General features: G+C 44.9%; 2 long non-coding RNA genes across 3 annotated transcripts; both read left to right on the forward strand.

Annotated features, from left to right (window-relative positions):
- The first annotated feature begins 3,927 nt into the window (after nt 1–3,927).
- LOC131828211 (uncharacterized) lies at nt 3,928–12,719 on the forward strand. The gene is made up of 3 exons (XR_009352288.1): nt 3,928–4,060; nt 10,456–10,512; nt 12,327–12,719. It is a non-coding gene; the product is annotated as an uncharacterized LOC131828211 (long non-coding RNA).
- Nucleotides 12,720–14,506: 1,787 nt separating this feature from the next.
- LOC131827597 (uncharacterized) lies at nt 14,507–21,341 on the forward strand. 2 transcript variants are annotated; one of them, XR_009352066.1, is made up of 3 exons: nt 14,507–14,593; nt 17,662–17,929; nt 18,904–21,341. It is a non-coding gene; the product is annotated as an uncharacterized LOC131827597 (long non-coding RNA). The 2 variants fall into 2 exon arrangements; XR_009352067.1 differs by lacking the exon at nt 14,507–14,593 and adding an exon at nt 17,414–17,529.
- Nucleotides 21,342–26,180: the final 4,839 nt, after the last annotated feature.

A 26,180-nucleotide genomic window follows, 5' to 3' on the forward strand; every position in this document is an offset into this window, starting at 1 on the left:
TTAGTTGGATGAATGGGGGGAGCGGGGAAGAAATAATAAAGAAGAATAGGAAAAACATTCCAGACAGAAATGAAAGCCATCGAAATGTGGGAAGAGCTTGTTAAGTTCTCCTGGACATGCAGGAAAATAAAAGGCTTTCAGTGAGTTGCCTCTACAGGCTTCGAGGGAACGTGGTCACTTCAGGTTGAGGCTGCCCTTGCTCGGTTTGGGGATTGAGAGGCAGAACAGATCTTGATTTTTTTTTTTTTTTTTTTTTTTTTTAAGATTTTATTTATTTATCAGAGAGAGAGAGGGGGAGAGAGTGAGCACAGGCAGACAGAATGGCAGGCAGAGGCAGAGGGAGAAGCAGGCTCCCTGCTGAGCAAGGAGCCCGATGTGGGACTCGATCCCAGGACGCTGGGATCATGACCTGAGCCGAAGGCAGCTGCTTAACCAACTGAGCCACCCAGGCGTCCCCAGATCTTGATTTTTAAGGGAAGTCCCTCCCTGATTGGGCCTCAGAAAAGAGTTTCCCGCCCACCTCCGCGGTTACCACAATCATCAAAACGAACTCTGTGCCCTCTTTAAGGAGTCAGCTGCTAAATGTGAGTCAGCCTATTCAGGGAATCCTGTGGAAATGTGGAGTTCCCCTTAAAACATTTGCTTTTGGCTTCTGAAAATGTACTCACAGACCATTTGCCTGAAGAGAAAATGAATCTGACTGCAATATTAATTATTTAGCCTTATTTATTTCACCCACGCTAACAAAAAGCAAGTGTAAGCCAAAATGCAAGAGGTTCCATTCATTTTAGGATTTTGCCTTCATTCCAAAGATGCAGACGTGTGGTTAAGCTTTCAATAGATTCATATTTCATACCTGAAAAAAATCCTTCAAAAAGGGAAATGTTTTTGTTTTTGTTTTTGGTTTTGGTTTTGGTTTTGGTTTTTTGTGTTTTTTTGTTTTGTTTTGTTTTCAATGAGTGGAGAGATAGATTAACGTGGTTTTAAATACCTGGAAGAAAACAGAGTAAAGCGTCTGTTACCCCATTACCCAGTACACATAATACTCCCAAGGAAATTTAAACTAAAAGATTCTAAAGATTAGCAAATGCCGTCTAGCTGCAAATGTAGGTCACATAGTTTGGCATCCTGTGTGGGTTTCCAGCTGTCCGCTGAACTCAGAAAACAGAAGAATACGTGTTCCATTGCACAGCACGCTTGAGAGTGAATTTCACGTTAGAGCCTGAAGTGATTCACTTACTGAAACTTATTTTTCCTCAACCTTCTCACTTCTGGTTTTTCCTTCTCTTTCGGGTCAGGATTTTTAGGTAGTACAGAAAATAAAGCCTTCTCTCTCTTTCTTTCCATCTGTGGACTTCGTTTCCTACCAAATTAAATTATGAATAAATTCAATCTTGGTATTAATCTAATTTGGGTAACAAACACTGGCCTGTGATCGCTTGGTTTATTCCCAATGCAAATAGAGAAAAGCTAACACACCAATGGATTCATTGAGCTTTGGGGAGCAGGAGGATAAGTAAGAGAGCTGTGCCCCTCTGTAATTTATGAGCTAGATTTGTACATGAAGACTAGCCAAATAAGGCAGTAAATAATTGATAAATGTCATGTGAGTGCCACAGATAACAAATGTCACAAAAAGCCAAAGGAAGGCACAATTTGGGCCTAGGGAGAAAGAAAAAGAAGTCTGTGAAATTTTTAACCCATGTGGTTGTTCCACCAAATTGGTAGCGCTGATGTGTTCCCTTATTTGGCCACTAACTAATCTGTCACCTTTCAACAATTTCAGTTAAATAAAATTCCAAGAAGGTGGAAAGTCATCAGAACCTTTCTCCATGTCTTGTCTACCTCTCCTCATACTGCAGACCAACCCTAACCACTTCCTCACCTCCTGTGGTAGAACATGGCTGCCCACAGCTCTCAAGATTATGTGCTCCCCCTGAATTCTACTTCCATTTCTCAGAAGAGAGAATCTGACTGGGTCAGCTAAGAGAAAGGTGTCCATCACGTGTCCAGTCAACCAGGGCTCTGGACAGGCATAGAGTGAAGCATGTTGACAGAGGTCATGGGAGTGGGTGTGGGGAGTGGGAGTTCCCAAAGAAAGGAGAGTCACTGTGAGCTCTAGCAACCCCGGAATTGTGTCTCAACAAATACCAACTTATCAGAGGTGGCTGTCCACATTCACATAGAAAAGGCGGGTCATGGGGTAAGATTAGTTTATAGATGACCCCTAGGAAGAATGGCATTGCATAAGGGAATTAAAAGTTCTGGAGGCATCTATGGAGTGGGAGACTCTAATGACTGAAGAATTAGGAAAGGTTTCACAGAGAAGACACCGGAGGTGGGCCTTGACAATGGGTTGATTGTAAATGTAGAGATAGGCATAGCAGAAGGGAACAGGGATAAAAAGGGGTGGGTACAATGGCCAGAGGGAACAACAGAGAGACCTGGAGACAAGAACAACAAATTCTGAGAAAATGAGGAGGAACCCCTGACATTCCTGTGATTGGTTTGCCTGCAAGCGATAAAACAAAAGAACAGACAACACCGCCATGGCTTAAGCAGGTTAGAAGTTTCTTTTTCTCTCTTACAAAGGAGTTGAGAGTTCAGGGTTGGTAGGATGACCGTGAGCATCAAAGACCCAGGCTCTTTCCATCATGTTATGTGGCCACCCTTCATCTGTGGCTTCCAGTTTGTAGCCCAAGATGGCTGCCCAGGTCCAGGCATCACACCCACATTCTGCCTAACTGGATGGAAGAAATAGGAAAATGGCATGCCCTCTACCATTTAGTGATACTTCTCACAAGATGCACATGACATTTCTTCTCACATCCTGTTAGACAGAACTTTGTCTAGTAGACATGCCTAACTGCAAGGCAGGCTGGAAAATGCAGTGGCCCCATGCCTGAATAAAAGCCAAGTGTGATATTTCTAAGGAAAAAGGAAAGAATAAGTATTGGGAGACAGGCAGTCTGTCCCACTCCTGCTTTGCTGAAAACGTAGACACTCTATGATGGGTGAGGCTAGAACGTTTGGTTAGAAGTGCTTGAATGTTAGGCCAGGGAGGTTGTTCACTTTGGTTGACAGTGGACAACCATCAAAGGTTTTGGGGCAAGCAAGTGACATGATGAGATTTATACTTTAAGAAACTTGCTATTTGGGGTGCCTGGGTGGCTCAGTGGGTTAAAGCCTCTGACTTCAGCTCAGGTCATGATCTCAGGATCCTGGGATTGAGCCCCGCATTGGGGCTCTCTGCTGAGCAGGGAGCCTGCTTCCTCCCTCTGTCTCTGCCTACCTCTCTGCCTACTTGTGATCTCCATCTGTCAAATAAATAAAATCTTAAAAAAAAAAAAAAAAAAAGAAGAAGAACCTGGCTACTCGAATGATTAAGAAGAAAGGCAGTAACTATTAAAGGTTACTTAATAACCCTTGGGTTTGAGGGTTACTCCTAGTTTTACATCTATAGATTGTGTTGGAGGTAGAAGAAGCAAAAAGTGCATGTGTGGTGAGTGGGGAGGGTGGGAAGTGGTGGGGGGGTGCGTTGGAGATTATATTGGTCTAGAGTCTAGACCAGAATGGTTAGGATCTCCACTGGACCTGTAGCGATGAGAAGATGGGATAATGGGGGAGAGGCAGAGGAAAAAGGAAATTCCAGAGTTTTGAGCCTCAGGGACTGGGGACTGATTGTGCCCTTAATGGAAACAAGGAAGTTAGGCAGCGATGAGGAAGGAGCAGCAGCAGGATGGAATGCAGAAAGGGAAGAGACCATGGGTTTGGCAGCAGGTCCCGTGGTTAGGGCCTCCGTGGCAGGGGTGTCCAGCAGGATGGCTGGAAAATGAAGGGACGTGAGCAGGAGTCTCCATGACAACTTTGGACAATTCCAGGACCCTATGGTGTCATAATGTCAGCATTTACGTAGTGATGTGTGGCTCGAGTTATGAGACCACCGATTCACGGCCTGCGCTTGCCTCTCTCTGAGAAGCTGAGAAGGCAGTAAACCTCCATCACTCTGCAGTATTGAAATCTCAGATTATTCAAGGTACTCCGGGCACATTTAGCATGGGTAAGTGAGACTTGGGTGTACTGATACTGCTATATTTCCAGCAAAATGTCAATAAAGCTGCAAATGTAATTTTTGACCCTGGTTTTAAGTGGAGGAGATTGATGTAGAGGGTGAACACTAAAGACTTCTCAGAGAAATTCTTATTTCAGGGTGTTATAATTTGTGTATAAATCAACTATTCATTCAATAAATATTTACCGAGCACTGCTGGGATGTACTAAATACAGGGCTTATAAGGGTGGATAAAGCAGACACAGTCCCTGCCTCAGTCTAGACCAGGGGTTGGCAAATTATAGCCCCTGGGCCAAACCTGGCCAGCCGCCTGTTTTTGTTCTGCCTACCAGCTAAGAATGGCTTTTACATTTGTAAATAATTGAAAACTATTATCAAAAGAAGTGCAGTACTTTATAGTATGGGAAAATCATAAGAAATTCAAATTTTAGTGTTCGTAAATAAAGTATTATTTTGCATAGCCCCACTTGCCCATTTATTTATTGTTTTCAGTTGCTTTTACACAGAAGGGCAGAGCTGAATAAGTGTGAAGAGATGCATGGCTCCCAAAACCTAACGTTTTTACTCCACGGCCCTTTGCAGAAAATGTTTGCCAAACCCTGGTCTTGATAGAATCCATCAAACACACGATCACACAAATAAATAGATATTTAAGCAAGGTGGGTGGGCTTGGCCATTGTCTGGTCTTACCCAAGTTCCTTTCTCACCCTCTAATATCTAGACCTGTGGTAGGAAGTCTCTAAAAGATGGCTCGCAATGAACTGGGTCTCCCAGGATCCAGATTCTTTTGGTCATCCTCTCACCTTAAATCTGGCTAACCTATAAGCTGCTAGTGAGCAAGAGGATATGGCAGAAATTACATGGTGTGGCTTTTAGACTTCTAGAAGAAGTCTTTCTCCTGGTCTCCTGGAAGGCTCTCTGTAAGACAAACCAGACATTGACCTCAGTCCACCATGCTGCAGGAAAGCTTGACCTAGTACATGGGGAGGCCCCATGGGAAGAAAAATGCCTGGACAGCCTCCAGTTCTTCCGAACATCCCCGGCTAGGAAACAGACATGTGGTAAAGAAGCCATCTTGGATGTCCCACCAGTCAAGCTTTTGGACGACTAGCCCCAGCTGACATTCTACTGTAACCCCATGAGGGACCACAATTGAAAACTAGCCAGTTGAGACCAGTCAATCCTCAGAGCCATTAGAAATCATAATAAAATTTTCGGGCGCCTGGGTGGCTCAGTTGGTTGGACGACTGCCTTCGGCTCAGGTCATGATCCTGGAGTCCCAGGATCAAGTCCCACATCGGGCTCCCAGCTCCATGGGGAGTCTGCTTCTCCCTCTGACCTTCTCCTCGCTCATGTTCTCTCTCACTGTCTCTCTCTCTCAATAAATAAATAAAATCTTAAAAAAAATTATAATAAATTTTTGTTTTAACTCATGGGTTTTGGGATTTTTTTTTTTTTTTTTTTTTTTTTTACATAGCAGCAAAAACTGAAACAAAGCCTGGACTTCTATTTCTGAAGAGGCATTGAAAAGGGTGGGGTGGGTGAATTCCACATGTCCACATTTGGATGGGGCTTAACAGTCTTAGGAATGGAGAGGTGGTATTCTGTTTTTTTTTTTTTAATTAAATTTAGTTAATTAACTTATAGTGTAGTATTAGTTTCAGAGGTAGAGTTTAGCGGTTCGTCAGCTGCGTACAACACCCAGTGTTCGTTACATTAATGCCTCCTTAATGCCTATCACCCACTTACTGCATCCCCCCACTCCCCTCCCCTCCAGCAACCCTGCATCTGTGTCCTCTAATTAAGAGTCTCTTATGGATATATATAGAGAGAATGGAATACTATGCAGCCATCAAAAGAAATGAAATTTTGCCATTTGCAATGACGTGGATGGAACTAGAGGGTATTATGCTGAGCGAAATAAGCCAATCAGAGAAAGATAATCATCATATGATCTCCCTGATATGAGGAATTTGAGAAGCAAAGTGGGGGGCTTGGGGAGTAGGGAAGGAAAAAATGAAACAAGATGGGATTGGGAGGGAGACAAACCATCAGAAACTCTTAATCTCACAAAACAAACTGAGGGCAGCCTGGGGGAGGTAGGTATGGAGAGGTGGGTTATGGGCATTGGGGAGGGTATGTGCTGTGATGAGTCCTGTGAAGTGTGTAAACCTAGCGATTCACAGACCTGTACCCTGGGGCAAAAAATACATTAATAATTAATGAAATTAATTTTTAAAAAGTGAAAAAAAAAAAAGAGTTTCTTATGGTTTGTCTGTCTCTCTGTTTTCATCTTGTTTCATTTTTTCTTCTCTTCCCTTATGATCCTCTGTTTTGTTTCTTAAATTCCGCACATCAACGAGATCATATGATAATTGTCTTTCACTGACTGACCCTTCTTGCTTCTGCTGCTTTATCCAGAGACCCGTGGAGGCCTATCCTGGAATGGAGATAAAAGTCTGCAGGCAGGACCCATCACCCTCAGGTCCACTAGAATGACTGCGCTGACTCCTAAACTACGGGATTATTTTCATGTCAGTTGCAAAATAATATAAGAGTAATGACAGTATGAAGTAAAATTGAATAAATTTCATTTATTCATGAAGACCAGAACATGTGGTTTATCGCAGAAACCCCATGTACCAGAGTACTGAGGCTGTTTTTCTGACTTTGAGTGCGGGTTATTGGAACTTGCTTTGGATTTTAGATTATTTATTTCAGGTGTTGGAAAGTTGCCTCCAGTTCCTAAAGCCTCCCTCCTTTTTTTAAAATTCAGCTTTACTGAGGTATAATTGACATGCAAAATGGTAAGGTATGTGAAGTGTACATCACTGTGATTTGATAAACATATACATACACATTGTGAAGGTTTCCTCCCGCCAGTTCAGGAACACATCCATCACCCCAGTTCTTAAGGTCTTCCTTCCACAGCTGAGCTGAGGGAGGGCCTCTGTGTGAACCACCACTCAGGTCCTCACAGGGTCTCCACTCTCCTAATGATTATCACTTCAAGAGGGAAGTCATTTGAAAGGTTTCCTGCAACACCCAATCTTGAGCTGTGACTCATTCCAGGAAATAATTCAGAGAGCATGTGAGCTTGGGTTTCTCTCCAAAACGGAGCCTGAGACAAGGATACTGCACTGGGTACAGGGCGTACATTTGGAAGTCGACCCCAGAAGGCAAGAGGATGGGAGTGGGAATGAGATGGGGAAGGAAGGGATGTCAACAGCTGACATGTGATGGTGCTGGTTTCCCCTGTGGGCAACTGATGCCAGATCCCTCTAGGGACCCTTGGAGAAACCATGTAGAACGTGCCTCAAAATTGTCTTCCCAAAGGATGGGAGTCTGAGGGCACTGTTTCCCGTTGATGTCTGGTTACCATTGTGCGAGGTTGGCCCCCGGGGTGTTTGCTGTTGGGTACTTCCAGGCAGAAAAGCGAAGAGATTAGCAGACACTTGTGTTGGGCTGCTGATGGTGTGCATGGAAGCCAACTACCTCAGCTGCAACTGAAATCAGAGGGAGGCCCAGGGGAGGTGGCCTGGTGTGCCTGGAGAATCTTCCTCAGACAGTGACAGCTGCATCAAACACACGGGCACACCAACTGTCACAACCCAACAAATGTTTTGGCAGTTGGTAGAATGAGTTAGTGACTGACTTGTACTGTAATTTCTATTCACTGCAAGCAGTTTCAGACCCTCGATAATTTTGACAATAAAAGGGGATCTTTTACATTTTTCATCTATATATTGGCTTATGTACTAGTGAATATTAGCAACAGATTGCCAAATATGTGAAGTACACCCAGGACTGTATGTCTCTGCTCCCTCCCAGGGCTCCCCGGTCCTGGCCAAGGATGATGCTTGGCCAGGGTCCCGATGCCAACCCCACTTTTCCTCCTTACCCAGTCCCCAAGCTACAGCATCAGCTCTGCTCTCCACACGCATCCCCATGACTTGCCCTTTTAATTCTTATAAGCTTCTATTGGAAATTGAAATACTGAGCATGAAATGTTTCCTGCTCTTGTCACTCCCTCTATACAAATCCCACTTTCCTTGAATAAATGGATGGTCTGATTAGGGAAAAGGTCATGTACAAGTTGTGGAGGGAAAAAATTAATATTTCCATTGCCATCACACTGCACTAACACTTGTGATAAGTGCTATGAAGGAGAAGTACAGGATATTAAGAAAAAGTATAATGAGGATGGCTGGTTGGGGGGAAATCAGGGAATGCTGCTGAAGAAGTGATTTTTAAGCTCAGATCTAAGGGACAAGAAGAGATTAGGCAAAGAGCGGGGAAGAGATTTGAGGAAGAGAGAACAGCATGTGCAAAGGCCCTTGGGCCTCTGAATAAGGATCTGAAAGGAAGCCAGAAGTGTGGCTCAAGATGGCAAATGGGACACATGCCCTTACTTTGCTTTTTCCTGAAATTACACTAAAATGGGAATAGAGGGAGAACCCAGTATGACAGTTGCTCATCAGATGTGGAAGTCTGGGCAAGGGAAATACCTTAGTAAACACTGACATGTACTTAATTGAGAGTATGGAGAAAATGTTTATTCACCTAAGGTGGGTGTAGGGTTGACTTAGTGATAAGAAAATCAAACCAATGGAAAAAAAAAAAAACAATTCATAACTACAGGGAAAGTAAGTTATTCAGGAAGGGAGAGGAACCTCTGACACACATGGTTGAGCTGTAAAAATGTTTATATAGCCCAAATAATGTAAATATAGGGTATGTCTAACCATAATTATCAAGTAACTATATTGGGAACGGGAAGGCTGGTGTTGGGGGCAGAACTGGAGAACGGGATTAAAGAATAAGTTCTTACCTTGCACAGTAAGAACTCAATAGAGTAGACTTAAAACAAAAATAGGAGGCACCTGGGTGGCCTGGTCGGTAGAGCGTGCAACTCTTGATCTCAAAGTCATGAGTTCGAGCCCCATGGCGGGTGGAGAGATTACTTAGAGCTTTATTTTTAAAACAGTTAAAGTAAATAGTGAAGTAAATAAAGACCAAAAAAGGGGGTACCTGATTGGCTCAGTCAGTAGAGCATGTGGCTCTTGGGATCATGAGCTCAAGGCCCATGTTGGGCTTTGAGGTTTCTTAAAAATAAATAAATAAATAAAAACAAAAATAAAAGTAGCCTTAAAACCATGATATTTAGAAATGTGAGCACAAAATTCCAAAGAGTCAGCTGAAATAATTATGTGGTTGTCTTTGGGGAGATGGAGGCTGTGGGAAGAGGGGCGTGTGACATTTCTTCAGATGGGGGCATTATGAACATCACAGGATTTTTTTCACTTTCTTCTAGAACTGTCCTATAACTTGGATTGAAATGAAAACCGCCCCGTGGCGGGAGTCCCTGGAGGAAGTAGGGAGTTGCATGAGGGGAGTCTGCAGTCCTAAGCAAGAGGTGGGATCTTCCAGGCCATATTATGGATTTTAAAGGCAATAGGAAGCAAGTGCTGGAAACATTTTTTCCAAGCGGAAATTGTGCGACCAGTTTCATACTTGAGAAAGATTCCTCTTGCTGTTGTATGGAGAACAGACAGAAAGAGGAGGCCAGACGGACTACGGGGAGAACAGAATGTCATGGGAGAGAGGGGGATGGCTTGGATGAGAGTTGGGAGAAGTGGAAAAATTCAAACGGGTCTTTGGAAGGAGAACTATGTAACAAATAATTTCAGACAGGTGTCAGAGGAGGGGCGAGAGATTTTTCTTTATTAATAACCACCGTGAGCAACTTCACAAATCACAGCTAATGACCTTAAAATTATTCCATTGAAAAACCATTCAGATTAATGTTGACTGTAACATCGTAAACAGGCAAGGATATTCATTTTGGGCTGAGTGCTTCTGGAAAATATACAAGCTGGCACCTTTGTGGCCTTGCATCCAACAATCCCATTTTCTTCAATTAAGCGCGTGTTTTGAAGACATGTCCTCTGTTTACCATTAATACATACAAACACAGCCGGCCGTGGTGTAACAGCGGCGACCATCTAGAAAGGCTACATTATACTTGTGCGATTTTTCTAAGTTTTTTCATACGCGTGTACATTTCAATCCCAAACCAACATTTTCGAGTGAAATATCACAGTGAAACTAAAATGACAGTAAATTGAACTCTACCAGGGGAAAATATATTGAACCTTATATTACTTAAAAATCAATGTTCTTCCTCTGACTTTTGCTTTACTCGTATGTTCAAAGTGAAGGGCTTTGGAGTCATCTTACATTCCAGCTCCCACGTCAACACGGCTTTCTGCTTCCAGGCCAGCTGGTAGTTTCTGTTTGCCATGATTTAAAATTTTCCTAATATTTGCTAACAAAATCTGGGTGTCATTTTCTTTCCGTAATGGTCCTTTCCTTTCCCCTAGGGATGGGGAGAGACTCTGCGGTGCTTTGATAAACAATGAACTTAAAAGGAAAGAAAGGTGAGTGAAATGAACCCTTCCACGCTCAGTCCCCTCCACAAAGGCACCTTGACTCGGTGTCCTAGTCACTTGATTTGCTGACTCATGAAGCAGCCAAACGTGTCACAAAACGAGAGGAGGTCTGTATGTCTGCGATTTAAAACCGAAGCCCACAAGGGATCAGAATGAGGTGAATGGGGTTTGCTCATTCTTGGTCATCATTTTTGGCCTCATTTGCTTTGCATTCATACCTGGTGCAGTTTCAAAATGTTGACAGGGGGGGGAGGCAGCAGAAAGAGTGGGCAGAATCCTGAGGTGCTTTGCAGCAGACAGTGGTTTCTCTTCCAGGGCCAAAACCGCTATTCCATTGGCTGGCTGTAACCCTTTCCTCACCAAACAAGATAAGAAGCATCTTTCCTTCAGCATTCCAGATTTAGCAGATGTTGACATTTTACTGTATTTGCTTTGTATCTTTTCTTTAGGAAACACAATGTCACAGATATGGCTGGAGCCCACTTTATCTCTCTCCAGGATTCCATTTTTTTTTTTAAAGATTTTATTTATTTATTTGACAGAGAGAGAGAGAGAGATCACAAGAAGGCAGGGAGGCAGGCAGAGAGAATGGGGTAAGCAGGCTCTCTGCTGAGCAGAGAGCCAGATGTGGGGCTCAATCCCAGGACCCTGAGATCATGACCTGAGCTGAAGGCAGAGGCTTAACCCACTGAGCCACCCAGGCGCCCCTCTCCAGGATTCCATTTTATCTTTGTTTTTCTCCAGGGTTAATCACTCCCCTGAGGCTTAGGTCAATCTTTCTTATCCCTGCTTTATAGTTTTACTGTATTTATATTTTTACTATGTATTTATAGTTTTACTGTACATAAGAAATATGTATCTGAGTCTGCAGCTTTTAAAAGCCTGCCATAAAGGGTTTTACGCTCCACGTTTCATTCTACAACTTGTTCTTTTTTCAATCAACCATTTGTTTGTGATGTTTATACACGTTGATATGGGTGGCCCTAGTTTATTTTCATTGTTCTACAGTGCTGGATGGACCAAAACACCACAATCTACTTACCCATTCTCTTTTTTTCTGATGACAATTTAGGTTCTCCTCATCCCATTAGAAACAGTTTTGCAGTGAATGTGGTAGATTGCATTCAAGACTCGTTCTTAGGGGAGAATCCCTCCGATCCTGTCCTTTGCCAGGTGACTTTGCCATTATTCCCACTAACTTTCCTGCTTGGCTATGTGACTTGCTTCGTGCAGTGGAATGTTAGTAGGAAAAATGTGACCAAACACTTGGAAAGAACCTGTGTGGTCAGATTAGCATTCTCGAGTCCGCCATTGCCATGACAACATGCGTAGACCACTGTCTAGGCCTAGGAGGAGGAGTCAAATGGGTCAGAGCTGGGCCTCCTGGCTGAGTCCCGGTCCTATCAGCTGACCGCCACATGGGTGTGAACCACCCCAGCTGCTGGGAACCAAACCACCTGCCTCAGCTGATCCCCAGCCCGCCTATAGAAGTGTGAGCGTGCCAACACATGTTTCTTCTTGGATGCCATAGAGTTACTGTGGCCTTTGTTATGCAACAACATCTAATTAATATGGCAGATGCCCACATAAATGAAAGTTCTAAGACTTTTACCTAGAAATGGAACTGCTAGGTTACAAGGGACATGAATCTTCATTTATTTGCAGCAGATACGACTAAATTCCAAGGGATTTGACAAGTTTTTCCTTCTGCTCGTGGTAGATCTCATTTTCTTACATTCTTGCTGACCCTTGTTATTTTGTCTGTCTTTTCTCATTTCTTCCCACATTGCCTTACTTTCTAGTGAGGTTTATAGTTGACGCTGAGTCTGTCGTTCAGTCAGCCCAGCTTGGGCTCCAGACATGTGAGTCAAGAAGCCATCTTGAAAATGGACTCTCCAGCCCTAGCTGTCCCCACCACCAGCCATTCAGATCGCTCCCCACTGCGTGAGTGGTCCCAGCTGAAGCCTCAGATACTGCGGAGCAGAGAAGGCTGTCCCCTTTGTCCTTTCTGAATTCCTGACCCAAAGAATCCATGTGCCTAATAAAATGGTTGTCGGGGCGCTTGGGTGGCTCAGTCCATTAAGCGTCTGCCTTTGGCTCAAGTCATGGTCCCGGGGTCCTGGGAGCAAGTTCCACATCGGGCTCCCTGCTGAGTAGGGAGCCTGCTCTTTCCTCTGCCTGCTGTTCCCCCTGCTTGTGCTCGCTCTCTCTGACAAATAAATAAAATCTCTTAAATAAAATAAAATGGTTGTTGCTTCCTACCACTGAGTCTGGGGGTGGCTTGTTATGCTATAATACATAAAAGGAACACTGGGTCATCTCAGCCTGGCCTGGGACCCTTTTAGCTCCACTGCAGGATGACGGTTGACCCCGCTACCTCTGGCTGCTTCTGCACCCAGATCTTGCCTCCTGTTGCTTTGCCTTACTGTTTCATCTCTTTTCCAAGAAGAATTTGGTTTTTGGTTTTGAATTTTTTTTTTTTTATTATGATTTCATTTTAAGTAATCTCTATACCCAATATGGGTCTCAGATTCACAACCCTAAGATCAAGGGTTGCACGCTCCCCAGACAGAGCCAGCCAGGGGCTCCTGTTTTGAGCAGTCTTTTAAATATTCTTTTCATGTGTTATCTCCCATTGTTCCATGCCTGAAATAGAGGCGGCTGTCTTGCCTGCTTTGTGTTTTTTAGGAAGATCTCATCAGTGCATGTAGGCAATCCAGCTCATCATCGATTCCAAATATCGATTAGCACCTCTGCATGCAAACCATTTTCTAGACATCCTGGAGGGTATCCAGAAAAGTCAGGCAGGATCCCTGCTCTCAGAGAGCTTCCAGTCTGCTAAGGACAAGCTATACGTAACTAACCAGAATGACACACAGACTCATAAACTGTATGAGTAAAATGGTGTAGCTATGGAAATAGGACTGCCACTCAAAGATGATAAATAAACCCAAATAAACCAAGACAGTATAGCCTGGAGCCAGACTGGGCCATCTGCTCCCACGTGTGTGGGCTTCCTTGAAGAGGAACACCACGTTTTTCCCTCCCGTGGATCTATTCCCATCACCCACGTGACCCGTAGGCCAGCCCCTCTGCTCTGAATGCCACAGAAATCTGTCTCTTCCCTCGCCCGCCGCTGATCCAAGTTCCCACGTTCTCCCAGGTGTGTGGATGTGAAATTTCGGAATCGCACTTCTTCCCACTTTCTCCTTCATCCAGGAAGTTCTCACAGCCCATCAGAGGTTTCCTCAGACTGTCTCGTTTACTTATTTATCTTCTTTATCTATTTATGTCATGACGCCCCACCCCCACCCCAGTGCAGGCTCCCATCAGCTCACGTGTGCATTACCGCCCCCCACACTTTTGGTATCTCTAACCCTAAGCTTTCATGTCCCCCATCTTTCCCACAATCTTGGGCTGAGTGCTCCTCCTTTAAGGAGAAGACACTTTTTTTTTTTTTTTAAGATTTTATTTATTTATTTGACAGAGATCACAAGTAGGCAGAGTGGCAGGCGGAGGGGGGGGTGCTGGTGGGGGGGTGGGAAGCAGGCTCCCTGCTGAGCAGAGAACCTGATGCTGGGCTCGATGTGGGGCTCCATCCCAGGACCCTGAGATCATGACCTGAGCCGAAGGCAGAGGCTTTAACCCACTGAGCCACCCAGGCGCCCCAAGGGGAAGACACTTTTATGTTCCTTCTCTGGCTTCAAAACTTGCAGAAGTCCCTATTTTCTATTATTATTTCTCACTTAAACTTTTTAGCGGGATCCCAAATCAGCCACACTCTCAGGAAGGCATATGCTATTTCCTTTATAATATTGGGACCAGGCGCCGATCGTCCTGAGTGCTTACACTCAACGTCAGAACCTTTTCCTTGTTGCCTATCGTCTGGAAGACCCTCGCCCGCTGTCGCTTTTTGTTAGGCATTTTTTGTCACCAGTTTCCATCATAAAATATTCCCTGTCCTTTAATATTTTCCGGTGAAAAACCACCATTCGAAGAAACGAGGGTGCCGTCAGGTGGAGAAGAGCTGAAGCATGGCCAGAGAGGGGGAGCACGACAGAGCCGTCAGGTGGTGTCCACGAGCTCCCCTGTCCTCCTGCCCCAGCCCCGCCCCACCCCACCCCCAGAGAGGTCTAGCCAGGTGTTAAGGTTCTCGTTTCCTGGAGCCCTTGAGGTCCAATAGAAGTTGACTTACTTGTTCAAAGTCACAAAGCTCTCTAGCATCTGAATGAGGCTCAAACCCCGCAGCTTATGCAACAGGGCCTTGAATGGGAATGATACACGGAAGGGAGGGGCTATGACGGCTAGGATCATTTTGAAGGATAAAATTCTGTGATTCCTAGCTTGTTTGCAAGTGCTTTTGCCTGGCCCAGTGGAGTGGGGAAGAAAGAGACAGTGGATGAAGCTATTGTTCATTTCACTATTTTTATAAATGATATCCTAAGGGATTTACATTTTCATTTAATCAGCAACATTCGCAGCAACGCAATGGAATAGTTTTTTATCACCACCCCAAATTTGCAAAAAAGAAAAAAGAAAAGAAAAAGAAAAGTTAAGGTTAAGGGAGGCTAATAAATTTGTCAATAGTTGATAAGTAGAGAAAAATGAGGTACAAGCCAAGTAGAGGGAAGGTAGTGAGGTCAGGTATTTACTTCACCAGCTCCTTTCTGGTGGGGTGCCCGAGGCTGACTGGTTCTCTGGACCAGACGGTTCCTGCCAGGCACCCTCCTTGAGGTTCATTTCTTTTTATCCTATTGTACTGCACATGGAAGGACCTAAAAATTCTTCTTATCTGATTACTTAATAAAGGGATCAAATGAATAGACAAATAAAAAAGTGCCTTGAGAATCCAGCCAGTGTACTAGGAGGTCAGAATTGTATTGTCTTTTTTTTTTTTTTTTTAAAGATTTTATTTATTTATTTGACAGAGAGAGACACAGTGAGAGAGGGAACGCAAGCAAAGGGAATGGAAGAGGGAGAAGCAGGCTTCCCGCTGAACAGGGAGCCCGATGTGGGGCATGATCCCAGGACCCTGGGATCATGACCTGAGCCGAAGGCAGACGCTTAACGACTGGGCCACCCAGGCACCCCGGAATTATATTGCTTTTGACTAAAGTTTGCTGCATGACTTACAGACCAAGAGTAGATGTCAAGGAATATTCAACACAACATACACGATTCAATACCAACCAAGTATAATCATGGGAGACATTTAGAATCCTGACCATAAAGATACTCTTGACCAAACATGGACCTTTAACTTGAACTATAATGTAACCAGAGCCAGCAATAGATAATACCCTTATCCATAGATAGAGACATAGAGATACACAGATGTCTTCATTAAAAAGCTGATGACTCCTCTTTCCTGGTGAGTTCCTAAATTATTTTCAAGAAACTCTGGTTTGAGGGGCGCCTGGGTGGCTCAGTGGGTTAGGCCTCTGCCTTTGGCTCGGGTCATGATCCCAGGGTCCTGGGATCGAGCCCAGCATTGGGCTCTCTGCTCAGCAGGGAGTCTGCTTCCCCCTCTCTCTGCCTGCCTCTGCCTACTTGTGATCTCTTTCTGTGTCAAATAGGTAAATAAAATTTAAAAAAAAAAAAAAAAAAGAAAGAAACTCTGGTTTGAGTCTAGGTAGTGGAACAAATCAAGAGACAGCATTGAATGTCTGGGCTCCGGGGTCTCCGCGTGTTCGGGCTCACTTGTCTTGAGGTGCTGTCGGGCATCTGCCTTCAGTCACGGCCGCCCCAGAGGTGGAGTGCCACAGGTGTGCGCCTGGCCATGTGCTTTGCTCGACCATGATTATTTTTCCACTTGGAAAATATGGTATCCAAAATAGCTAGCCTGAAGGACATGCAGTTCTGATTGAAAATCCACTCCTATAAGCCTGCGTGTTGGAAAAACGACCCATGTATGACTCGAAGTAGTTCTGTGTTTAAAACCAAAACATTTCTCTGGCTAGATATCATCAGATGATGGTTAACCTGGGAAACCGTACCCGGAGGGAGTGAGGGTGTGGAGGCGGGGGGGGGGGGGGGGGGGGCGGGGACAGGAACAGGATCTCTCTGCCCACACAATGGGGTTGGAGCCGGGAAGAGAGTTCCCAGTGTAAGAACTTTGCAGGTGAAATACTCTGGCTGGTTTCCAAGCTTGAATTCCGTGTATCATTCCAGATTCAAGCCCTGTCACATAAGCTGTATCAGCCCCCCTGGATGAATTTTAGCACAAAAGATGTCTATGTAGTTAACTTTAGGGGAACTAGCATTTTAGTCTGGCTTGGGACTGAGGGATTTTAGGTTTTGCTCTCTTAGTGTAGGCTCCAAGAAAACTGTGCGTGCGTGCGTGTGTGTGTGTGTGTGTGTGTGTTAAAGTAAACCCTAGATATTGAACATGCCAACAGTGAGTATTTGAATACCCATCAGTGTCTGTCTGATATTAAATGCTAGGCTGGTTTTCTACATGATCACTTTGGCTTGTGACTTTTGAAATAATCATGGAGTTTGGAAAGTAGGCAATCAAAGTCTATGAAGTTAAAATACAATAGGCTATCTAGTCAGCAGACAGAAGAATAAAGATGCCTTCAAATCTAATTGAGAGCGGGGGAAATTGGGCTCAGAGACTTCTTAATTATGGCATGAAGCCAGAAATTGAATGTGGGAGCCAGGGATCTGGTCCTGTGTTGGACGTGTTCTGCTTACCCTCCTAGGTTCTCTCTCGACCTCCTTCTGCTTTGCTCTGTGTCTCCAGAGTCTGACCCATAGTGGATGTTAACGAGTTTTGCAGCCCTTTGGCTTCCAGTTGGGTTAGGGCAACAGGAAGTACAGGAAGGACCCTGTAGGAACAAATATTTATTGGGCTCTTCCCTCCCTATGAGGTCACTGAAAAGTGACGGGAGATCAAAGCTCCTGTCAGCCCATAGCCCATAGCCCATCGAAGCTCCTGTCAGCCATCTCTCCGTAGCCGCCCGGGTCTCACTAAGCCTACCTTGCCCCGTCAGGCCTGGGGCGGTGAGTTCCCCGGAGGCAGCCTGGGTGCTGAGTGCTAAAATACTCCTGTGCTTTTGCTACTCTTGTTCATAGCCTCTTTATTAAACTCTTTTCAAATGATCTCTCCCCCACCCCATATGTCCTCTGCTTCAGGTGTAGTTTTAACCCTTGAACCATCAAAAGAAACAGAGAGGAAGGAGGGAGGAAGGGCAAGAAGGAAGAAAGAGAAAGAAACCGGGGCGCGCTTGTGGAAGTCTCCTGCTCGTGGAAGTCTCCTGCTTGTGGAAGTCTCCTGCTTCCAGGGGTGTTAGTGCTTCTGGTAGTTTCGGGGGGCCGAGCCAAAGGCCAGGGGCCAGCGCTGGGGATGCGTCAGGGAATCTCAGAAGAGCTTTTGTACCTGACTGCAGCAAACACCCGTGAGGTAAGCACTGGTCACCTGATAATTGTCCTCCCTCGAGACCAGCTGTTTCTCGAGGTGGATGCTATTGGATTTCTCTCAGGCTTTGTGCTTGTTCGATATCTGTCACACAGCTTGGAGGTTTATTGGGCAATAGGGGCCTGGGTTTGGGTTTGTTTTTTGTTTTTTTTTGTTTTTTGTTTTTCCCTTCTAATTATTGAGACAATAGTTTTTCTTTTCTGGCTAAATTGGGTGTCCGGAATTTGAACCCAACAGGGTAGAAACTTACCAAATCATTCTGGAGGCAATATATCCTTCTGGAAGGACTTACCTAAGGGAAAAGATCATTTTATTTCTGTTCTGTTGGAACAGAAGACCGTGAGGTAAGTGACGTATGTCTATTAAAACATGGACAAAGCTGAGGGGAAACAAAACCATTTAACAGGCTATTTATTTGGAGGCCAAATCTTATTGACAACGTTTCAGTACGTGTTTTTAACCACTGTTTTGTAGGTAATTTATAGAATGGTTTAGTCTAGGTCATCTGGCCTTTAAAGAATTCAACAAATGATTCAGGGCCCTACAGGAGGCCTCATCTAAGGCAAAGGAGACCCATTTGTTGATTAAGATAGACAAGACTGGGGGGGCCTGGGTGGCTCAGTGGGTTAAAGCCTCTGCCTTTGGCTCAGGTGATCTCAGGGTCCTGAGTTCGAGCCCCACATTGGGCTCTCTGAGCATCGGGGAGCCTGCTTCCTCTCTATATCTGCCTGCCTCTCTGCCTACTTGTGATCTCTGTCCGTCAAATAAATAAAACAAGTCTTTAAAAGAAACCCACCACTGCTACATGTAATGTCGAGCGAAGAGCAGAACCTTTGATTGTAGCTTAGCCGCAAGTTCAACAGGTCATCTAGGATTTAGCAGACACAGATTTTTGTCATCATTCGTTCATATGAGTGGCTTCCCTGTTTTCCTTCTTGCTTCCTATCTTCATCATTAAGCGCTCACCACTTTCCGATGGTTGCCGTGTCAACAGCAGCATCCTCTCTCCGTCTGGCTTGCGGGACATCCTTGGCGAGCCTCCCCAGACCGCGCGCTCAGGGCATGACGATGGGCGCCCCGTCTCTTGCCGGGAGGAATGCTTCGCTCATGAACACGTCCTGATTACAATCCCAAGCCGCAGAGGATCCAGGAAGGACAACTACTTTCCGGTTTTCGGTGAGCAAGCCGAGCCTCCAGGCCGTATCTGGTAGATATCTTCGGGAATACTTTCTTCGGCATCTTCCTTTGACTAGAGAGACACGCTGCTTTGCCTTCAAAAGGACTTTTATGAGCCAGATGTTCAACTCATATTGTATTTTGTGACTTTGGAAGGAGGTCTGAACACCTGGACAAATGCGAGGAGGAGGAAACGTTTTAAAAAACGGTAACAAAATGCCCGACTTGTACAATCCATTGTGAGCCTGCGAGGCACCCGGGTTTGATGAGTCCTCCATTGTTAGATCAAACAAAGGGGAAAAAACTTGCTTTGTCTTTGTCACTAATGAGCTATTTCTATACAGCTGGAGTCTTTTTAAAGACCTCAAAGAAACCACACTTTATAAAAAATGCTATGTTGCGTGTACTTAAAAAAGAAGAACAAGCAAGAATCCATTGTTTGAAAGACACTGAAAATACATTCATTCTCAAAATTCTTCCAATTCAGGAGTGAATCCCAGTCCAGATTAAGTCCTAGGTCTGAACAGTTCAGTGGGACTGTTCTGTGACTATAAATGCTACGGTCGCCATCAGCGGAGAGATAAAATTTTAAGTAGGGGCTGTGTTTTGTCCACTCTGCACTCCTAGTTTCCTTCCCCTGCATGACCTTGTTATCTCCATCTAGTAAAGATCGAGTTCAGAAAACACTTTCACAACGAGATGGAAAAGAGCAGGTAGTTGGAGCTCAGCAGAGGACGTGCACTTGAACCGAATGTAAAGGAGTAAATGCCCATCGGGGATGGAGGACTTTGGGGAGGGGAGGAGGGAAGCATGGGGACAGCGATCCTTTCTCGCCTGCTGTTGGGCAGCATCAAGGGACGAGTAGAGGTGACACCCACCAGCACTGCCCAAGGGGTGGTCGGGATGGGGTGTGGCCACAATCCTCACAGACACTGGTTTTCAGAGCACTGTGCTTCCCAGTCCTTCTGGGACGGAGCACCTAGTCGTATGTCCGATCTAGATATTTTAGGAAAAAAAAAAAAAATGGAGTTAATAACCTCCCAACTCCTCTTCTGATTTCTGGGCTTTGTGTGCATGTGTGCATACCTCAATGTAGCAAGTCTGGCTCATCTGTTTCTGCCCCTTGAGTAGAAAAGAAAGCCTGTGCATAGATGTCAGAGAAAGACCCGCTGAGACAAAGGGCGGAGACAGTTACGAACGAATTACCAGCAAACACGTTACCAGCAGTTACAAACCTGACCTCCAGACTGCTTGAGTCCAAGTCTTAACTCTTCATTTTTTAGCTGTGTGACCTGGGGCAAGTTAATTAAATTTTCTGTGCTTTAGTTTCTCTGCCGGTACAATGCGGAACAAACTCGTACTGACGTCTCATGGTTGTGAGTCACTTACGTGAAGTATATAGAATGTTGTCGGGGACATAGGAAGCATTGTGTATGTACTAATAATAACAGTTAAAAATTATTGTGATATTATTATTAAGGGAGGCCTCAGATTGTAAAGTCCAACATTTTAATTGCTTTCTCTCTAGGATCCTCATTCCCTTTCCCCTCTGCTGTATCCTCCGGCAATGGCCCAGCACTAGAGGAACCCAGCTGCCCTACTCTGGGCTCCTGGGCTCTGCCAGAGAGACCATCACAGTTCAGGAAGTCTGTGTCACTACACGTTTATGAGCACCGATCTCAGCAGGGCTCTAAAGCCTCCCAGAATTCTGTTCCCCATCCTCACTCTTCACGAGCGCGGTCTCACCTCGCTCAGTCTCCTCCAGCCCCCAGCTCCTTCACTCCTTCTCAGTCGATAAGAGATGTGAGGATGAACCCCCCTGACTGGGTCGCCACATCTACAAACCACTCAGCATCCCTTACACTGGACGAAATACCCTTTCTTCTTCTATTGGTTCCTTTTCCTACCCACATGTAGAGAAGTTCAGGTTTATCACACACACACACACACACACACACACACCCTCCTTTCCTTCGTCCCATGCCACCTTTCCATCAAGGCTCGAGCAACTGCACCCTACTTGTTCATAACCAAACTTTGTAAAGAACTGTCTACATTTGCTATTTATATTTCTTCACCAGGGATAGGGATAAACCTTATCCTTGGGCTTCCCCACCACTGAAACTACTCTGCTACTCTGGCCTAAATTCCCAATGTCCTACATGTCTTGAAATCTCAAGGATATTTTGGTTGTCTTGCTTTCTTTAAAAAAAAAAAGAAAGTCTCTACTCTTGCCTTCTAGCTAAAATCCTCTGATTCTTCTTTTGTCTCTCTGGCTGCTGCTTCTTTCATGTCTTTACAATCTTTTCCTTTCTACTCATTCCTTACATACCACTAGCCCCAAGGGATCGTCTCTTGACTGTCTGATCTCCTTCCTCTGAACTCCCTGGGGACAGTGCTCTCTCTCCCCAGCTCTAGGTGCCCGCTACATGCCAACGGCACCAAAAGCAAACCTTTCCTTTAAGTCCACGCCCTGACACCCACTTGCCTATGCCTATCTCTCCCTGGATGTTTCTCTGGCTCCATAAATGTAACGTGCCACAGCAGAATAAATCAACTTTTCCCCTAAACCTGCTTCCTTTTTGTTTGTTTGTTTGGACCCGAGGTTACTGTCTCAGAGAATGGCACCATCATCCACACTGTGCCCAAATCAGAAACTTGGGGGAGTTACCTTAAATCCTTTCTCGCCTTCATTCTTTGCTCCTCAATTCCCCTTTATCAGCCTTCCAGCTCCTAAATGGCTCTGAATCCGTTCGCTTCTCTCCATTCACTTCTTTCTGCTTTACCTGGAATTTCGGTCTCACCAGAATAACAGGATTGCCCCCTACTTGACCTTCTTTTCGATGTTTTGTACTCGAACCTTGGGTGATCTTTGAGTATTCACACCTGATCACAGAACTCTTGTTTAAAATCCTTCATTAATCTTCCACTGCCTTTTAGATGAATACGAATTCCTCTGCGGGGGCCCCCGTGTGGGGGGGCTCCAGGCACTGGTCCCTGCCAACCACTCTGGCCTCCTCTTACCACCTTCCCCTTGAACCCTGTCATCCAGCCCACGGACTTCCTTGGGCTCTGCAGAGAACCCTACCTCCGTACTAACTTTTAGCATGTGCCGGAGATGGGGTGCTCAGTAAATATTGACCAAATGAGAAATAAACAAGCTTCAGAATTCTGGTGCTTCATTTTTCCCATTGTGTCTGATATCTCACATCTTCTCAGAAGCCCCATCCATTCCCCTATTCCCATTTCAAAATGTAACATCTCTACCCACTTCCCACAACTTTCCACATTTTAAAAAAAAAAAAAAACTTTTTTTTTTTTTTTTTAAATTTTTTATCCTCTGTGTAGCTCAGAGGTTGCAAATGACCAGTTTCTGGATCAAATAAGGCAGATGAAATGGATTTGGTCTACACACTCTTTTAAAATTTGAATTAGTTTGCAATACTTAAAATTCAAGGTGTTTACATAATACTTCAACTTCTCTTAAAAATGAATCAGAAAAATCCAAGAGCAGGGCGCCTGGGTGGCTCAGTGGGTTAAGCCTCTGCCTTCGGCTCAGGTCATGATCCCAGGGTCCTGGGATCGAGCCCCACATCGGGCTCTCTGCTCAGTGGGGAGCCTGCTTCCCACCCCCTCACCCCCCCCCCCCACCTGCCTCTCTGCCTACTTGTGATCTCTGTCTGTCAAATAAATAAAATCTTTAAAAAAAAAAAAAAGTAAAGAAAAATCCAAGAGCTCACACTAGGCGCTGCCAGTGTTCCCACGTGGCCATAACTGGTCGGAGCTGGTTAGCAATCACTCTCTTCACAAGGCAGATGGCTTCCAGTTTCCCTTGGTCAAGCCAGGCCGTCTTCATTGCCAGATTTCTTTGTAGCACCTGTAGGACCTGTAGGCATCTAGTTGGCACCACCTGGTACGGATTTGCTCCCCGCCGGTAGATTCCTGTGGCAAGAAATCCAATCTCAGTCACGTCTGTGGAGTTCCCAAACATGTGCAGGAATGTGTCCGGTCTCCGTGTTGGAGCGGTTCCCAGAGAAGGGAGCCAACATGGCCTCGGTGCTCTGCCCGGTGCGGCTCCTCTGCTGTCTCTGTGCCCGACCCGCTGTGGGTGAGCAGGGGGGCTCGGAGGTGTGTCTCTCAGGGGTCCTCTCCTTGGACGAAAGACTCGGTGACACAGACCCTAATCACAGCACTTAGCCTCCTTGTTTCCGTAAGCAGCCCATTCGCCTCTCTTTCCATCTGTGCCATCCCTCCCCGCCGTGATACAGAAGCCAAGTGCATCTCTGCCTCAAAAACCTCCAAGCCACCATCCCCTTTCAGTTGTGGGAAAGCTGCCTCCTGGGGTTGGGCCAGGCCACCAGTTCTGACCCAGGACACCAGTCCTCACTTCTCCATCGCTTGTACCGTCTGCTCTCATCCCTTCCACTCCTGCCAGGGACACGAGGGGTGTTGACTCCTGCCACCGTGGAAGGTCTAGAAGGGAAAGCCAAGCCTTTCGGAGATTTAACACTGGTGCTGTGCCAGCATACGTTTCACTCTCCCCGCAAAGTAAGACACCCTCAGCCTTTTCCTCAGGGTTTCCTCCTGTTACAACAGTTCTTTGTGTTGTCTTGCCCGCTGGACTGCCAGTCTCTCAAAGATGAGACTGCTTTTATCTACCATTTTTATCCCCAATACTTAGCATAGATTCTGCTGTCTAATATTTGCTCAATAAACGTTATTTCAATAGACGAATGAGTCATAGGTCAGTACTCGGAGTGCCTTAAAAGTGGTCAATAGTTAAGGGAACACAAATCCTACCATAGTGACCTGCAAAGGCCACTTTTCAAAAATTGCCCAGCTCCGTAGAAATCTGAAGATCTACACAGACAAGCCATTCAATTTATCCCATTCAAAGTAAATCTCCCCTTTCCACGTTTATTGGCGATAACTAGAGATTCCATTTCTGAGTAATTATTTCTCTTTTAGTGAGTCAAGGTCGGGATATTTTCAAAACTATAATCCTGAATTAGCCACACTGATTCCTGTCATTTAAGATTATCCTTGAAATAGTGAATGCCTGTGTTTCTTACTCTGGGGTTAAAATTCATTTGCTAGTCTAGACATTCTTTGTTTGCGCTGGATGAAAGTTCGCATTTCTCTGTTAACACATGAACAGGTAAATTAAAACAAGTTTTGCGCTGTGATTTCCCATTAATCATGATTATCAATTCATGAATGCTTGATCAGCCTGTTTGGTGAAATCTGATCTTTCACCTCCATGTTTAGAAGTTGAATTAAGGATAATTGCATGCATTATGCCACTTGTGACAGTATTTGAGCTGATTAGCTCGTGGAGGACTGATTAGGTGAAGGCTATAGTAGTATAAAAGTGTGCATTATAATAGACTATGGAGATGAGCTTGTAGTGATATTGTATATGACACGAAATGAAAAGAACAGATTTTTATTCAGATTAGAGACTCTCTTAATTGTACTCCATAAGCATCAGGGTACCTGACAGTCTCTGAATGACTATGTAAATGCGACCCCCCATTTTTATCAACTGCCCATCATGACTCTCCTGTTCTCTGCTGAAGAAAAAGAGAAAGCATAAGTAGAAAGTTCTGGCAGGTGGGATAAAAATGCACGGCAAAGAACACGGCACGGAGCTCTCTCGCATGTGACTCCCCACAGCAAGGCAGGCATTCCTGCATTCCGGCATCCTTCTGAAATACTATTTATTTTGAGAAAGGTCTTCGAGAGACCCCCAGACTGTCCCGCATGTGCAGCCTCTTATCTCATTTTCAGGCAACGCCTTCCATTCCCACATGCTTTCCTTCTTATCAGCTGTGGATGTGTGATGGTATCTCGCTCCGTTTTGGCACTCTAGCTGGCTTCGTGTTTTTCCTTTTGACTTGTTCGTTGTTGATTGTTTAATCGATGTTGTTTCTGGCAGCCTCCGTGTGTGTATCCCGCTTTGTTTCTGCATGTTGCAATCACCTGTTGGAATCTGGGCTTCTAATTTTCCTAGATAGCACGGAGCAGCGGCAGTAGCTACTCAGAGAAGTGATAACCGCGAATATTCCCTTCCCCAGCTCCTCTCGACAAGCCTTCCATTTAGCCCTGGATTTTAAAATGTCTCGTCTTCAGCATCTTCAGCAGGAGACATAAGGCAAAATGTGATATTCCGATGTGATGGGCCCTGGGGGCTGGGTACTTTGGAAGTATCTCAAGCAATCCAACTCAAAACATTTAGAGAGAAACCATGAGAGACTGTGGGCTCTGAGAGACAAACAGGGTTTTGGAGGGGTGAGGGGTGGGGGTCGGGGTGAGCCTGGTGGTAGGTATCATGGAGGGCATGTATTGCATGGAGCACTGGGTGTGGTGAATAAACAATGAATCTTGGAACACTGAAAAGAAATAAAATAAAATTTAGAAAAAACCTTCAAAATGTCAAAAAAGAAAAAAAATTAGAGAGGATGTTGTAGGAAAATGGTATTTTCTTGGAAGACCATTGTGAGGAGAACTTTCAACAAAAAAATCACCAAATCTTACAGAAAGGTGGCCTCATAGAACTAGTAATGGGGATTTCTCTTTTTTGACCACAGGTATTTTTTTTTTTTAGGTTTGTTTTGTTTTGTTTTTTTAAAGAGTATACATCTTCCAGCTTGTATCTTTTCTTATACTACGAAGGAAAATTTTCCAAATGCTTGCAGCTTAATGGAGACATTTGGAGGACAGGTAAAAACAAAACAAAATGAAAAACAGTTATCATATGACTTTCAAAGGTGATTATTTGATTTTTCTACAAGGATATCCATACCCTAATCCGAGGAACCTGTCACCATGTCACCCTACATGGCAGAGGGAACACTGCAGATATGATGAAGGGTATGGACAGGAGAAGGAGAGAGAGCTTGGATTATCCAGGGGGGCCCTGTCTAGTTACTAGTCCTTAAAAGCAAAGAATTTCCCCTGGGTGGGTTAGATGGGTGAGATGGAAGAGGGAGGTTGGAGCACGAGAGGGACTCAACCTACCACTTACTGACTTTGAAGATGCAAGCAAGACGCCATGAAC

This window comes from Mustela lutreola, chromosome 3, assembly GCF_030435805.1.
Source record: "Mustela lutreola isolate mMusLut2 chromosome 3, mMusLut2.pri, whole genome shotgun sequence".
Classification (NCBI taxonomy): Eukaryota; Metazoa; Chordata; class Mammalia; order Carnivora; family Mustelidae; genus Mustela; species Mustela lutreola.